At 42.1% G+C, this 17,651-nt stretch overlaps 1 protein-coding gene across 3 annotated transcripts in view; it reads left to right on the forward strand.

The window, feature by feature from the left end:
- Positions 1 to 17,651, forward strand: part of CHST8 (carbohydrate sulfotransferase 8) — a 145,426-nt gene that overhangs the window by 32,258 nt on the left and 95,517 nt on the right. The window contains exon 1 of one of the 3 annotated variants that reach the window (XR_009491143.1): positions 1 to 17,651. This exon is cut by the window's right edge and continues 17,849 nt beyond it. The exons of the other annotated variants lie outside the window; for them this stretch is intronic. The gene's annotated coding sequence lies outside the window, so the exon portion shown is untranslated. 3 annotated transcript variants of the gene reach the window in all.

Raw genomic sequence — 17,651 nt, forward strand, 5'->3', positions numbered from 1 at the left:
AGGGAAAATCACATGCATCTGGTGGGAGAGGTTCATACCCCTCAACCATCTTCACTTGCCCCTCTCCTCCTTCAGTTCTCACCTTGATGTCCTAGGCACAGGGCTCTTCCATTTCCCAGACCAGAGCCACATGCCATGGCCCCTTGCTTCGGGACTGTCTTGGCATCTCTGGGACCTCTTCAAGGGCAGTATATACAAGCTGGCACATAGTGGGTGCAGTGCTCAGTGAGGGTTTGTGGAATAAAGGGAAGAGGTGAAGGTAGGAGTGATAATGAAGGCAGGGGGCAATGAAGAGGCGATTCAAAGGTGGGAGGAGGCAGGTGCTCATGAGCCAAGTTCCAGGCTCTGCCTGTTCCTGACGCCCGCCTTTGCCGCACTGTTCCCAGTGGGTGCCAGCTCTGAATGCCTGTTTAAGTCACTCCACAAAGCTCAGCTTCTCAATCTGTTTTGTATTTGCAAGGGCCAGATTCATCTTCCTTTTTTAAAAGTCAAGCTTCTGAGAAAGTCATTTAAATTCACAGTGATTCTCCTTTCAAATAGCTCCTTTGAATGGTGTTTTTGGAGTCATGGATCTTAAGGACTCTGCCAGGAGGGGCTGAGGGTCATGCAAAGACTTCTTGATGGGGCACAAGTTGTAGAGGAGGAGCAGGGCTTTCGGGGGTGGGGAGTTGCCTTCAGCTAGATGGGGTGTGTGTGTGTGCCAGGGCCCTGCAGTGCATCAGCTGGAAGGTTGCTTTCTGACGTGCCCTCTGGACACTGGCTCCTCTTTCTTGGGAAGAAGGAGAGCTGGTTATGCTAAGTTCAGTGGCCACTCCAGATGTTTCTGTGCATTGAGATTAGAATCTGCAACACCCAATCTTCAAATTTTCTAGATGGTTAAAAAGCATGTATGTACTGTCTGGGAAAAATATCCAAAATGTATTGTTAAGTTAAAAAGCAGACTGTGAACAGTATGTACTTATATACATTTACAGCTAAAAAATACATGCATGCAAAAAAGCCCAAACTGTATATTCTGTATTTACATAATTATAAATGCATAGCTAGAAAGAAGTCTGGAAGGAATTGTGCCCAATTATCCCAGGATTGGGGAGCTTTCAAAATGATCTTTAGTTGTATTGTTTGAAGTTTTTTTTCCTATGAGAATATATCCCTGTGTATGTGTGTCATTTTAAGAGATGTATGGATTTAGAAGTGGGATTCTATATGGTTTACCTTGAGCTTCTGGGATTTTCATTTCTTTGAGTGATGGTGTGGAATGGCTTGTGTGTGTGTGTGGTGTGTGTGTGTGTGCATGCTCAGTTGTGTCCAATTCTTTGCAACCCTTTGCCAGGCTCCTCTGTCCTTGGAATTTTCCAGGCAAGAATATTGGAGCAGGTTGCCATCTCCTACTCTGGGACATCTTTCTGACCCATGTCTCTTGCATTTCCTCCATTGGCCAGGGAGTTTTTTTACCACTGCCACCTGGGACACCCCATTGAATGGCTTACCCAATTTATTGGACATCTCAAAAGGTTACTTGATTGATGACTTACAAGTGAATTATATGTGTAGTTCAGGTCAGAGGTCAGCAAACCTTTGCTTAAAAGGCCAGGTAGCAAATATCTTAGGCTCTGTGAGCCAAAAGGTCTCTGCTGAAACTACTCAACTCTGCAGTCAGAACATGAAGTAGCCATAGATGATACGAAAATGAATGAGTATTGCTGTGTCCCAATAAAACTTTATTTAAAGAAACAGATTGCTGGTAGGTATTGACCTGTGGGCCATAGTTGGCTGACTCCTAGGGTTTAATTGGGCTTCCCTATAGCTCAACGGTAAAGAATCTGCCTGAAATGCAGGAGCCGCAGGAAATGCAGGCTTGATCCCTGTGTCGGGAAGATCCCCTGGAGGAGGGCATGGCAACCCACTCCAGTATTCTTGCCTGGAGAAATCCATGGACAGAGGAGCCGGGTGGGTATAGTCCATAGGGTCCTGAAGAGTCAGATATGACTAAAGTGGCTTAGCATGTAGCACATAGCAGGGTTTAATTGATCCTTAAGACACAGGTGGGTGTGAAAGTAGAGAAAAAAGGCAAATGGAAATATTTTAGAAATCCAACCAGAACTATCTTACTGAAAAAAACTGAGGATCTGCAAAGCCAAAGGGAAAAGAAAAACCATTGGTTTTCTTAAGCACTGTCCTGCAGCTTCTTCCATCTGGACCAGGGGAGACTTGGCTGCCAGGCCCCAGGAAGGAGTGTGAGGACTTCTCTGAGGAAGCAAGCCTTCTGGGAGGTGCTCCCCAACCCTGTGCCAGTCTGGAGCAGCCTGAGCTTGCACACGGTTGCACTCTGTAAGCTTTGTTTGCCTGAACAGGGCTCTGAGTGGCCTGCCCAGCCCTGGGGAGGTGGTGGACAGGGTCAAATTGAGGCAGGTGAGTGACGTCATCAGTTTTGGGAAGAGACAAGTGGCCTCCCTGCAGCTGGTTGCTGAAAACCAGGTCTCTCCTGGCACCAGCCTCAGCCCTTCTGACTGCGGCATCAGAACCCCTCTGTCTTATCCCGTTTTCTCCTGGGTCACCGGGCTGAGGTTGAGCGCCATGGGCTGCAGGACAGGAAGGATGCATTAGTGCTCAGTTATGTAGGCCATGTGAATTAGACATGTGGCTTGAGATGGAGCACTTGTGTCTGGAACTGGACACTTCATGCCCCGTGTGACCAGGGGGGACAGGGAACCGCTAGGGAGTGTGTGTTTCCTTTCACACTGAATGAGCACTCATGCATGTGTGTGTGTGCACATACACATACAGATGCCTGCAGATAAGCGTGTCTGGGAAACAATCTCTAACAGGTGGACACCCCAGCATCCCCTCCTCCAAGCCTCATAAGGAGAGTTCTCTCTGCCTGGCGTTTCCCAGGTCTTTGTATAGTCAAGGTAATCAAGGTAATGAGAGAAAGAAAGACAGAGGTCATCAGTCCTGGAAGGAAGAGAAAGTGAAAGTCGCTCAGTCATGTCCGACTCTTTGTGACCCCATGGACTGTATAGACCATGGAATTCTCCAGGCCAGAATACTGGAGGGGGTAGCCTTTCTCTTCTCCAAGGGATCTTCCCAACCCAGGGATTGAACCCAGGTCTCCTGCATTGTGGGCAGATTCTTTACTGGCTGAGCCACAAGGGAAGCCCTGAAGGAAGAGAGAACAGGTTTACCCAGGAAAGTGCAGAATTATCATAGCAGAGAAAAGAAGGGAGTGAAAGGTGAGAGTGGCTGGGCAGGCCATGGAACTCAGAGCCTGATTCAAGCAGAAAAGGGGTTTAGGGCATTTCGCCCTTCGGAGGAGAAGGGTGGAGACAGCCTCTGTGCATACATGCGAGATATGGAGACAGGATGGAGACAGGGCTCCAGTAGGCAGCTGGGCATTATCAGTGTGGTCCTTTTGTTATCTTAGTGAGCTTTGGGGGTAGATTTAATTTGAGGTTGATTGTTAAGTGGGCATTTTAAAAATTCCATTTAATTTTTTTAAATTTTATTTTATTTTTAACTTTACAATATTGTATTGGTTTTGCCATATATCAAAATGAATCCACCACAGGTATACATGTGTTCCCCATCCTGAACCCTCCTCCCTCCTCCCTCCCCATACCATCCCTCTGGGTCGTCCCACTGCACCAGCCCCAAGCATCCAGTATCGTGCATCGAACCTGGACTGGTGACTCGTTTCATATATGATATTATACATGTTTCAATGCCATTCTCCCAAATCATCCTACCCTCTCCCTCTCCCACAGAGTCCAAAAGACTGATCTATACATCAGCGTCTCTTTTGCTGTCTCCTATACAGGGTTATTGTTACCATCTTTCTAAATTCCATATATATGTGTTAGTATACCGTATTGGTGTTTTTCTTTCTGGCTTACTTCACTCTGTATAATAGGCTCCAGTTTCATCCACCTCATTAGAACTGATTCAAATGTAATCTTTTTAATGGCTGAGTAATGCTCCATTGTGTATATGTACCATAGCTTTCTTATCCATTCATCTGCTGATGGACATCTAGGTTGCTTCCGTGTCCTGGCTATTAGAAACAGTGCTGCGATGAACATTGGGGTACACGTGTCTCTTTCAATTCTGGTTTCCTCAGTGTGTATGCCCAGCAGTAGGATTGCTGGATCAAAAGGCAGTTCTATTTCCAGTTTTTTAAGGAATCTCCACACTGTTCTCCACAGTGGTTATACTAGTTTGCATTCCCACCAACAGTGTAAGAGGGTTCCCTTTTTTCCACACCCTCTCCAGCAAAAAATTCCATTTATTGTAGTTTAAATAATTTATTAGTTTATAGCTTCCCTCAGAAGAATTCACTATTTCTCCTATCCCACAGCCCCCTGCCTCCCAACAACCACCAATCCGTTACTTGTATCTATGAACTTGTTTTTGTTACTTTGGCATTTGGTGTCAGATTCAAAAAATCATCACCAAGCCTATGTTGAGGAGCTTACAAACTATATTTTCTTCTAGTTTTATGATTTTTAGCTCTTACAGTCTTTAATCCATTTTGAGTTAATTTTTGTGTTTGGTGTAAGAAATGCAGTACTTGGATGCAATCTCAAAAATGACAGAATGATCTCTGTTCGTTTCCAAGGCAAACCATTCAATATCACAGTAATCCAAGTCTATGCCCCAACCAGTAACGCTGAAGAAGCTGAAGTGGAACGGTTCTATGAAGACCTACAAGACCTTTTAGAACTAACACCCAAAAAAGATGTCCTTTTCATTATAGGGGACCGGAATGCAAAAGTAGGAAGTCAAGAAACACCTGGAGTAACAGGCAAATTTGGCCTTGGAATACGGAATGAAGCAGGGCAAAGACTAATAGAGTTTTGCCAAGAAAATGCACTGGTCATAACAAACACCCTCTTCCAACAACACAAGAGAAGACTCTATACATGGACATCACCAGATGGTCAACACCGAAATCAGATTGATTATATTCTTTGCAGCCAAAGATGGAGAAGCTCTATACAGTCAGCAAAAACAAGACCAGGAGTTGACTGTGGCTCAGACCATGAACTCCTTATTGCCAAATTCAGACTTAAATTGAAGAAAGTAGGGAAAACCACTAGACCATTCAGGTATGACCTAAATCAAATCCCCTATGATTATACAGTGGAAGTGAGAAATAGATTTAAGGGCCTAGATCTGATAGATAGAGTACCTGATGAACTATGGAATGAGGTTCGTGACACTGTACAGGAGACAAGGATCAAGATCATCCCCATGGAAAAGAAATGCAAAAAAGCAAAATGGCTGTCTGGGGAGGACTTACAAATAGCTGTGAAAGGAAAAGAAGTGAAAAGCAAAGGAGAAAAGGAAAGATATAAACATCTGAATGCAGAGTTCCAAAGAACAGCAAGAAGAGATAAGAAAGCCTTCTTCAGCGATCAATGCAAAGAAATAGAGGAAAACAACAGAATGGGAAAGACTAGAGATCTCTTCAGGAAAATCAGAGATACCAAAGGAACATTTCATGCAAAGATGGGCTCGATAAAGGAAAGAAATGGTATGGACCTAACAGAAGCAGAAGATATTAAGAAGAGATGGCAAGAATACACAGAAGAACTGTACAAAAAAGATCTTCACGACCAAGATAATCACAATGGTGTGATCACTGACCTAGAGCCAGACATCCTGGAATGTGAAGTCAAGTGGGCCTTAGAAAGAATCACTATGAACAAAGCTAGTGGAGGTGATAGAATTCCAGTTGAGCTATTCCAAATCCTGAAAGATGATGCTGTGAAAGTGCTGCACTCAATATGCCAGCAAATTTGGAAAACTCAGCAGTGGCCACAGGACTGGAAAAGGTCAGTTTTCATTCCAATCCCAAAGAAAGGCAATGCCAAAGAATGCTCAAACTACCGCACAATTGCACTCATCTCACACGCTAGTAAAGTAATGCTCAAAATTCTCCAAGCCAGGCTTCAGCAATATGTGAACTGTGAACTTCCTGGTTTTAGAAAAGTCAGAAGAACCAGAGATCAAATTGCCAACATCCGCTGGATCATGGAAAAAGCAAGAGAGTTCCAGAAAAACATCTATTTCTTCTTTATTGACTATGCCAAAGCCTTTGACTGTGTGGATCACAATAAACTGTGGAAAATTCTGAAAGAGATAGGAATACCAGACCACCTGATCTGCCTCTTGAGAAACCTGTATGCAGGTCAGGAAGCAACAGTTAGAACTGGACATGGAACAACAGACTGGTTCCAAATAGGAAAAGGAGTATGTCAAGGCTGTATATTGTCACCCTGCTTATTTAACTTATATACAGAGCACATCATGAGAAACGCTGGACTGGAGGAAACACAAGCTGGAATCAAGATTGCCGGGAGAAATATCAATAACCTCAGATATGCAGATGACACCACCCTTATGGCAGAAAGTGAAGAGGAACTCAAAAGCCTCTTGATGAAAGTGAAAGTGGAGAGTGAAAAAGTTGGCTTAAAGCTCAACATTCAGAAAACGAAGATCATGGCATCCGGTCCCATCACTTCATGGGAAATAGATGGGGAAACAGTGGAGACAGTGTCAGACTTTATTTTTTGGGGGCTCCAAAATCACTGCAGATGGCGACTGCAGCCATGAAATTAAAAGACGCTTACTCCTTGGAAGGAAAGTTATGACCAACCTAGATAGCATATTCAAAAGCAGAGACATTACTTTGCCAACAAAGATTCGTCTAGTCAAGGCTATGGTTTTTCCTGTGGTCATGTATGGATGTGAGAGTTGGACTGTGAAGAAGGCTGAATGCTGAAAAATTGATGCTTTTGAACTGTGGTGTTGGAGAAGACTCTTGAGAGTCCCTTGGACTGCAAGGAGATCCAACCAGTACATTCTGAAGGAGATCAGCCCTGGGATATCTTTGGAAGGAATGATGCTAAAGCTGAAACTCCAGTACTTTGGCCACCTGATGTGAAGAATTGACTCATTGGAAAAGACTCTGATGCTGGGAGGGATTAAGGGCAAGAGAAGGGGACAACAGAGGATGAGATGGCTGGATGGCATCACTGACTCGATGGATGTGAGTCTGAGTGAACTCCGAGAGTTTGTAATGGACAGGGAGGCCTGGCATGCTGCAATTCATGGAGTCGCAAAGAGTCAGACACGACTGAGTGACTGATCTGATCTGAGTGGTTCAGTTTCATTTTTTTATGTGTGATGTCTGTCTGGTTTTCTCTACAGCATTTATTGACAAGACTGTTTTTTTCCACATTGTATATTCTTGACTCCTTTGTCATAAATTAATTGACCAGGTATGCAGGGGTTTATTTCTGATATCTCTATTTTATTCAGCTGATCCATGTGTCTGTTTTTATGCCAACACCATACTGTTTTAAATGCCATAGCTTTGTAATGTAACTTGAAATTAGAGATCATGATGCCTCCAGCTTTGTTCTTTCTTAAGATTCAGTTCAGTTCAGTTCAGTCACTCAGTCATGTCTGACTCTTTGCAGCCCCAGGGACTATAGCACGCTAGGCTTCCCTGTCCATCACCAATTCCCAGAGCTTGCTCAAACTCATGTCCATCGAGCTGGTGATGCCATCTCATCCTCTGTTGTCCCGTTCTCTCCCACCTTCAAACTTTCCCAGCATCAGGGTCTTTTCTAAGAAGTCAATTCTTCTCATCAGGCCAAAGTATTGGAGTTTTAGCTTCAGCATCAGTCCTTCCAATGAATATTCAAGACTGATTTCCTTTACGACTGACTAGTTTGATTTCCCTGGAGTCCAAGGGACTCTCAAGAGTCTTCTCCAACACCACAGTTCAAAAGCCTCAATTCTTCGGTGCTCAGCTTTCTTTATAGTCCAATTCTCACATCCATACATGAATGACTATTGGAAAAACCATAGCTTTGACTAGACGGACCTTTGTTGACAAAGTAATATCTTTGCTTTTTAATATGCTGTCTGGGTTGGTCATAGCTTTTTTTCCCAAAGAACATCTTTTAATTTCATGGCTGCAGTCATCATCTGCAGTGATTTTGGAGCCCCCCAAAATAAAGTCTCTTACTGTTTCCATTGTTTCCCCATCTATTGCCATGAAGTGATGGGACTGGATACCATGATCTTAGTTTTCTGAACGTTGAAGGTTTTTTTAAAAATTAATTTATTTTTTATTGAAGGATAATTGCTTTACAGAATTTTACTGTTTTCTGTCAAACCTCAACATGAATCAGCCATAGGTATACATATATCCCCTCCGTTTTGAAACTCCCTTCCATCTCCCTCCCCACCCCACCCCACCCCTCTAGGTTGATACAGAGCCCCTGTTTGAGTTTCCTGAGACGTACAGCAAATTCCCGTTGGCTATCTATTTTACATATGGTAATGTAAGTTTCCATGTTACTCTCTACATACATCTCACCCTCTCCTCCCCTCTCCCCATGTCCATAAGTCTATTCTCTATGTCTGTTTCTCCATTGTTGCCCTGTAAATAAGTTCTTGAGTGCCATTTTTCTAGATTCGTATATATATATATATATACATATACATATATATACGTGTTAGAATACGGTATTTATTTTTCTTTTTCTGACTCACTTCACTCCGTATGATAGGTTCTAGGTTCATCCACCTCATTACAACTGACTCAAATGCATTCCTTCTTATGGATGAGTAATATTCCCTTGAGTATAACTTCCTTATCCATTCATCTGTCGATGGACATCTAGGTTGCTTCCGTGTTCTAGCTATTGTAAATAGTGCTGCAATAAACAATGTGATACACGTGTCTCTTTCAATTCTGGTTTCCTTTGGGTATATGCCTAGGAGTGAGATTGCTGGATCATATGGTGGTTTTATTCCTAGTTTTTTAAGGAATCTCCATACTGTTTTCCGTAGTGGCTGTATCAATTTACATTCCCACCAACAGTGCAAGAATGTTCCCTTTTCTCCACACCCTCTCCAGCATTTACTGTTTGTAGACTTTTTGAGGAGGGCCATTCTAACTGGTGTGAGGTGATATCTCATTGTAGTTTTGATTTGTATTTCTCTAATAATAAGCAATGTTGAGCATCTTTTCATGTGTTTGTTAACCATGAATGTTGAGTTTCAAACCAACTTTTTAATTCTCCTCTTTCACTTGCATCAAGAGGCTCTTTAGTTCTTCTCTTTTAAGGATGGTGTCATCTGCGTATCTGAGGTTATTGATATTTCTCCTGTCAATCTTGATTCCAGTTTGTGCTTCATACAGCCTGGCATTTTGCATGATGTACTCTGCATATACATTTAATAAGCAGGGTGAGAATATAAGCCTTTATGTACTCCCTTCCTGGTTTGGAACCAGTCTGTTATTCCATGTCCAGTTCTAACTGTTGCTTCTTGACCTGCATGCAGATTTCTCAGAAGGCAGGTTTAGTGGTCTGGTATTCCCGTCTTTTGAAGAATTTTCCACAGTTTGTTGTGATCCACACAAAGACTTGGCATAGTCAATAAAGCAGAAGTAGATGTTTTCCTGGAATTCTCTTGCTTTTTCTATGATCCAACACATGTTGGCAATTTGATCTCTGGTTCCTCTGTCTTTTCTAAATCCAGCTTTAACATCTGGAAGTTCATGGTTCACATACTGTTGAAGCCTGGCTTGGAGAATTTTGAGCGTTACTTTGCTAGCTTGTGCTGCTGCTACTGCTGCTAAGTCACTTCAGTCGTGTCCAATTCTGTGCGACCCCATAGACGGCAGCCCACCAGGCCCCGCCGTCCCTGGGGTTCTCCAGGCAAGAACACTGGAGTGGGTTGCCATTTCCTCCTCCAATGCATGAAAGTGAAAAGTGAAAAGTGAAAGTGAAGTCGCTCAGTCGTGTCCGACTCTTAGCGACCCCATGGACTGCAGCCTACCAGGCTCCTCTGTCCATGGGATTTTCCAGGCAAGAGTACTGGAGTGGGGTGCCATTGCTATCTTGTGAGATGAGTGCAACTGTGCAGGTAGTTTGAACATTCTTTGGCATTGTCTTTCTTTGGGATTGGGATGAAAACTTACCTTTTCCAGTCCTGTAGCCACTGCTGAGTTTTTCAGATTTGCTGGCATATTGAGTGCAGCACTTTCACAGCATCATCTTCCAGGATTTGAAATAGCTCAACTGGAATTCCATCACCTCCACTAGCTTTGTTCGTAGTGATTCTTTCTAAGGCCCACTTGACTTCATGTTCCAGGATGTCTGGCTTAGGTCAGTGATCACACCATCATGATTATCTGGGTCATAAAGATATTTTTGGAATAGTTCTTCTGTGTATTCTTGCCACCTCATCTTAATATCTTCTGCTTCTGTTAGGTCCATACCATTTCTGTCCTTTATTGTGCCCATCTTTGCATGAAATGTTCCCTTGGTTTCTCTGACTTTCTAGAAGAGATCTCTAGTCTTTCCCATTCTGTTGTTTTCCTCTATTTCTTTGCATTGATCACTGAGGAAGGCTTTCTTATCTCTCCTTGCTGTTCTTTGGAACTCTGCATTCAAATGGGTATATCTTCCCTTTTCTCCTTTGCCTTTAGCTTCTCTTTTTTTCTCAGCTATTTGTAAGGCCTCCTCAGAGAACCGTTTGCCATTTAGAATTTCTTTTTCTTTTTGATGGTCTTGATCTCTGTCTCTTGTACAATGTCAGAAACCTCTATCCATAGTTCTTCAGACACTCTATCAGATCTAATCCCTTGAATCTATTTGTCACTTCCACTGTATAATCGTAAGGGATTTGATTTAGGTCATACCTGAATGGTCTAGTGGTTTTCCCTACTTTCTTCAATTTAAGTTTGAATTTGGCAATAAGGAGTTCATGATCTGAGCCACAGTCAGCTCCCAGTCTTGTTTTTGCTGACTGTATAGAGCTTCTCCATCTTTGGCTGCAAAGAATATAGTCAATCTGATTTCAGTATTGACCATCTGATGATGTTCATGTGTAGAGTCGTCTCTTGTGTTGTTGGAAGAGGGTGTTTGCTTTGACCAGTGAGTTCTCTTGGCAAAACTCTGTTAGCCTTTGGCCTGCTTCATTTTGTACTCCAAGGCCAAATTTGCCTGTTAACTCCAGGTATCTTAAGATTGTTACTCCAGTTCTTAAGATTGCTTTGGCTATTTGTTGTCTTTTATGGTGTTATGTAAATTTTAGCATTATTTTGCTATTTCTGCAAAAAATGTCATTGGAATTTTGATAGGAATTGCCTTGAGTCTGTAGATTGCTTTGAGTAGTATTTTAACAATATTAATTCTTTTAGTCCATCAACATGGAATATCTTTCCATTTATTTGTGTCTTTTTCAGTTTCTTAAGTTAACATGTATAAGTTTTCAATATACAGGTATTTCACCTGTTTGGTTAAACTTATTCTATTTTTGATGTAATTTTATAGGATTGTTTTTCCTAATTTCTCTAATAGTCCCTTTTTAGTATATAGAAATGCAACAGATTTTAATGTGTTGATTTTGTACCCTGCAACTTTACTGGATCTGTTTCTTAGTTCTGACAGTTTTTGATGAGTCTTTAGGGTTTTCTATGTATAATATGTCATCTGTAGCTAGTGACTGTTTTACTTATTCCCTTCCAGTTTGCATGCCTTTTATTTATTTATTAGTTTTTCTTGACTGTTTTTTTGCGGCTAGGACTTCTAATACTATGCTGAATAAAAGTAGTGAGAGTGGGCATCCTTGCCTTTTTCCTGATCTTAGAGGAAAAGCTTTCAGATTTTCACTGCTAAGTATGATGTCAGCTGTTAGCTTGTCATATATGGCCTTTATTATGTTGAGGTATGTTCTCTCTATACTCATTTTGTTGAGAGTTTTTAATAATAAATAGATGTTGAATTTTGTCAAATGCTTTTTACTGTCTATTGAGATGAGCAAATGATTTTTATCTTCCATTTTTTAATGTGGTATATTACACTGATTTGCAGGCATTGCACCATCCTTGCATTCTTGGAATAAATCCCATTTGATCATGATATATGATTCTTTTAATGTATTGTGGAATTTGGTATGGTAATGTTTTGTTGAGGGATTTTGCTTCTATGTTCACCGGAGATATTGGTCTGTAGTTTTCTTTTCCTGTGGCATCTTTGTCTGGTTTTTGTATAAGAGCGATGTTAGCCTTGAATTTTGGAGAAGGAAATGGCAACCCACTCCAGTGTTCTTGCCTGGAGAATCCCAGGGACTTGGGAGCCTGGTGGGCTGCCGTCTATGGGGTCGCACAGAGTCGGACACGACTGAAGTGACTTAGCAGTAGCAGTAGCAGCCTTGAATTAGAAGAGTTCCTTTCTTCCTCTTTTGTCTTTTGGAAGCGTTTCAGAAGGATTGGTATTAATTCTTGTTTGAATATTTGGTAGAATTCACCAGAGGGGGTGTTGTCTTGCCCTAGACTCTTGTTTGTTAGGAGGTTTTTGGTTACTGATTCAATCTTCTTACTAATAATCAGTCTGTTCCAATTTTTTTTTTAAGTAATTAATTAATTTTATTTTTGGCTGTGCTGAGTATTCATTGCTGCACATGGGCTTCCTCCAGTTGTGACAAGTGGCGGCTACTGGCTAGTTGCAGTGTGTGGGTTTCTCATCGTGGTGGCTTCTTTTGTTGCAGAGCATGAGCTTTAGAGTGAATGGGCATCAGTCACTGAGGCACGTGGGCTCTAGAGCGCCGGCTTCGTAGTTGTGGCCCACAAGCTCAGTTGCCCCTCTGCATGTAGAATCTTCCCAGAGCAGGAATCGAACTCATGTACCCTAAATTAGCAGGCAGGTTCTTAACCACCGGGGAAGACCTGTTCAGATTTTCTCTTTCATCATAATTAAGTCTTGACAAGTTGTATATTTCTAGAAATTTACCCATTTTTTTCTAGGTCAGCAAATGTCTTGATGTGTAATTGTTCATAGTAGTCTCTTCTGATCTTTTGTATTTCTGTGATATCAGTTGTATTGTTTCCTCTCTCATTTCTGATTTTATTTATTTGAGTCATCTCTCTTTTTTTCTTGGTAAGTCTAGCTAAAGGTTGTCCATTTTGTTTATCTTTTCAAGGAACCAGTTTTTAGTTTCACTGATCTTTTCTAATGTCCTTTTAGTCTCTGTCTCATTAATTTAAAAAAATTTGTTTATTTTGTGTCTTTGTCTGGTCTTAGTTGCGGCATGAAGCATCTTTCATTGCAGCTTGAGGGCTCCAGAGTGCACGAGCTCAGTAGTTGCCATATTCAGGCTTCTCTCTAGTTATGGAGCATGGACTTAGTTGCCCTGTGGTATGTGGGATCTTAGTTTCATGACCAGGAATTGAACCCGTATCCCCTGCATTAGAAGGTGGATTCTTAACCACCTAATCACCAGAGACGTCCCATATTTCTTCATTCATTTCTGCTCTAATCTTTTCTATTTCCTTCCTTCTACTAATTTTGGGTTTCATTTGTACTTTCTCTAGTTCCTTGAGGTGTGAAGGTGGCTCGGACAGTAAAGTGTCTGTCTGCAATGTGGGAAACCTGGGTTCGATCCCTGGGTCGGGAAGCTCCCCTGGATAAGGAAATGATAACCCACTCCAGTACTCTTGCCTGGAAAATTCAGTGGACAGAGGAGCCTTGTAGGCTGTAGTCCATGAGGTTGCAAAGAGTCGGACACGACTGAGTGACTTCACTTCATTTTGTCTGATGTATAACTATTCAAACTTTCTTTTGGTTTCCATTTGCATGGATTATCTTTTCCCACTCTACACTTTCAATCTACCTGTATTCCTACATCCAAAGTGAGTCTCTTATAGTCAGCATATAAATGAGTCTTGTTCTTGTATCTATCTCCTTTCTATGTCTTTTTTTTTTTTTTTTGGCCACACCACATGTTATGTGGGATCTTATTTCCCAACCAAGGATCAAACCCTTGCCCCCTGCATTTGAAGCACAGAGTCTTAACCACTGGCCACCAGACAATTCCCTCTATGTCTTTCAATTGGAGAAGTTAGTTCATGTACATTTAAAGTAATTATTGATACATATGTGCTTATTCTTTGTTTTCTGGCTGTTTTATAGTGCTTCTCTGCTTCTATCTTCTCTTGCCTTCTTTGTGATTTGATAACTTTCTTTAGAGGTATGCTCATATTCCTTTCTCTTTATCTTTTGTGTATTTACTATAAGTTTTTGCTTTGTGTACCATGAGGCTTACACATGACAACTTATAGCTGTAATAGTCTATTTTAAGTTGGTAACAACTTAAGTTTGATCCCACTGCAAAGCTTAACATTATTCCTCCCCCATTCCCTCACTCCCCATGTTTTATGGTTCTGATGTCACATTTTACATCTTTTTATCTGTTGTATCCCCTAAGTAATTGTTGTAATCACTGTTGTTTGTACTGCTTTTGTCTTTCAACCTTCATACTAGCTTCATAAATGATTAAAGTGCATTGAGTGGGTATTTTTCTGAAAGGGACCTCAAACATGCCAAAGTCAGCCTCATGGGCTCTGCGTGTGTGCATTCCTAGGTTTGTACATACCGAGGCTGGGCCACACAGGTGCAGCCAACATCACTTAGCCTTGAAGCGTGGAGTTTGTAGAAGAGTGAATGGAGCATTCACTGTGTCTGTGTCCCAGCAGACAATACCAGCCTCGTGTGGATGTTGCCCAGAGACTCTTTTCCTGGTTCTGGGCTTGGTGGTGGGAAGGGCAGAGGGAGAAACAACGAAGGAGAAAGCCTTAACGCAGCGCCCAAACGGAATTTCCTCCCCTGCTGAAAGTTAGATCCAATTCACACCCTCACACAGCCTGAAGGCTGGTGCCGGCTCTGTTTGATAACATCACAGCAAACGGCCGCCTGGTCTCTATTTTGGTTCTTGCCACTGCTGCTTCTCTCTGCACCTTTCAAGAAGCGTTCCTTCCCTTCTGGAAGGCTGGGGTGCCAAGCTCCCCCAGCTCCTTCCCATTTTGGTAAATTACGGGAGAAATGGTGCCAAATTGTTCTCGTCTCTTTCATGAAACTATTCGTAACCAGCTTATTTTCTTTTCCTCCATTGAGTGAGCACGTTAAACTTAAGTCATTACCCAAAGCACAACGATCCCCTTCATAATTACATCCTCTTAATTGGCATCTGAGGACCCAGCTCATTTTTATGCTTGCTGGAAAATGTCTCAGTCATATTTAATGTTTTTTTTTTTTTAAGGTTTAAAGGTCAACAAGAATATCTTACCTTAATTTGACAAGTGTGCAAGAAATAATGCAAGACTGGTTTATGTTCAGTAATGCACAAAGAAATCTATAAATCAGGCTGGGGGAATATGAGATGATACCATATCGGAACCATCTGCCTTCGTTCTCAGAAGAATCAATACCACGAAGAAAGCACCGAAGATGTAGTGATTTATGCCTTTGTGTTGGCAGAGAAATATTGGCCATTTTTAGAGTCACCTCATATCATCCTAAAACAACAGGGCCTGAGGGGAAGAACGAGAGTGGCCATAACCCTGCACGTGGCAGAGAGCAACTCTGACACTTGGTTTTTAATTGTCTCGGCTTGAGAAAGGATGATTCTGAGGTCCCTCCATGCCCCTGACTCTGCCCCCCCTGCTATTGTATGTGGGAAGGCTGCCATGAGTGCTGAGACGTGGAAGGGAATTAACTAAATTGCGTCTGAGTGATTGTTGCCAGGGGATAGCGGCTTAGAGCTTGGGGACCCTGGGTTTTCCATACTAGGCATGTTGCGTAAGCCCCTGCCTTCCTTTTTTAAAAAACTTTTTATTTTATTTTGGAGTATAGTTGATTAACAATGTTGTGATGGTTTCAGGTGTACAGCAAAGTGATTCAATTATACATATACATGTATCTATTCTTTTTCAAATCCTTCCCCCATTTGTTGCTGATGTTCAGTCAGTAAGTCATGTCTGACTCTTTGCAACCCCATGGACTGCAACATGCCAGGATCTTCTGTCCTCTAGTATCTCCCAGAGTTCACTCAAATTCGTGTCCATTGAGTTGGTGATGCCATCCAGCCGTCTCATTCTCTGTCACCCCCTTGTCCTTTTGCCTTCAGTCTTTCTTAGCATCAAGGTCTTTTTGAATGAGTTGGCTCTTTGCATCAGGTGGCCAAAGTATTGGAGCTTCAGCTTCAGCATCAGCCCTTCCAAATAATATTCAGGATCGATTTCCTTTAGAAGTGACTGGTTTGATCTCTTTGCAGTCCAAAGGACTCTCAAGGGTCTTTCCCATTTAGGTTGTTACGTAATCCTGATCAGAGTTGCTTGTTCTATGCAGTGGGTCCTTGATGGTTACCTCTGCCTTCCTTTGGAGAGCATTCACGGGCTAAGAGGACACACAGCCTCGGGGAACTCCACCCTCCAGCATGATGGATGTTGGGGCTTGGTCCTGACCAAGATGGGAAGAGGTACTGTGGCTTTGTGGGGGAGGGAAAGAAGGTCTCTGAGCAATTAGGGTTTGGAAAAACAAGTGGTATTATTTCACCACCTTCCCCAGAGGGTCAACAGTAGTAATTCTCCAGGGGGATGGGAGGAAGAGGGACAGGCAGATGAAGCTCCGGCAGGTGTATCAGTATCTGGGGAGGGAGAGGAGGATTTGAAAGGCTTGAAAAAGAATATTTTGTCATTGGAGAGGTGTTTTGTGGAGAGGGTTCAAAGTATAAAATTAGATTTTCATAATCAAGCCATAGAAAGGAAAGCTTCTCTCAATTCTCCTGGGACTCTGGAATTTTGAATGAAAGAGATTCTGAGCTTTTACTCTCTGACACTTGTGTTGTGTATATTGTGGACTATTATTGTGTGTTTATGTTGACATGTGTACTGTAGTTCCCATTATACATCATAAACATATGCAGTTTCTGTTTTACAGTGAAGATATGCTTTGGGGAAAAGTTTGATTTTTGTTTTTACTAAAGAGTAGCACAAAAAAGAGACTGTGAGGTTGTTACATCTTCAGTTCTATCCCTTCCAAGAGTTGAAGTTGGTCCTAACACTACACAAGCTGGAAATCAAAGTAAAATCATTTCCATCACCACAGTACACTGTGCTCACCACTTTTTATGCAAAAGAAACCCACAGCCATATTCCTGCTTCTTGGAGCCTATGTCTGGATGGGTGCCTGGCTTGCCCCACCACCCTCTGCCTGCTGGCCCTGAAGGTCACACTGCCATCTACAAATCAAATTGAGCATCAAGTTTTGCTTTCTTTGGCCCTTTCTGGGACAAAACTAATGATAATGATGCATGAGGTTTATATCAAGGGTAGATTTATCTGTAGTGCAAAGATGAGGTGCACTTTCCTTGGCAAATTCTGGGCAGTCATGCCAAACCACCCTCATAGCTTAAAATGTTGGGCCAAGATCACATGAAGTTTATTCTAAAGTCTGTGGGTCTAATTTTTCCCTGCAAAACGTCGTTCTCTGCTTCACATGAAAGAAACTAGCATTATCAGGATCTTGTCACCAACCTGTGCAAAACTCTTGCACACTTCAAGGATACAGATTCTCACCTTTTGAAAACTCCCATGAAATCTACATTGAGGCAGCCAGACCTTGCCTTAGTGAAGAAGCTGAAAACATAGCCTGGAGGAAATCCATTACGAGGGTGGCAGGGTAAAAGTTTTGCAAAAGGTCAGATCTATTATTTGGCTATTAGTTGTGATGAATGGGTGATAAAGGAAACCATGCATAGCTACCTAGGTGTGTGTGATCCATGGCTCA

This window comes from Bos taurus, chromosome 18, assembly GCF_002263795.3.
Source record: "Bos taurus isolate L1 Dominette 01449 registration number 42190680 breed Hereford chromosome 18, ARS-UCD2.0, whole genome shotgun sequence".
Lineage (NCBI taxonomy): Eukaryota > Metazoa > Chordata > Mammalia > Artiodactyla > Bovidae > Bos > Bos taurus.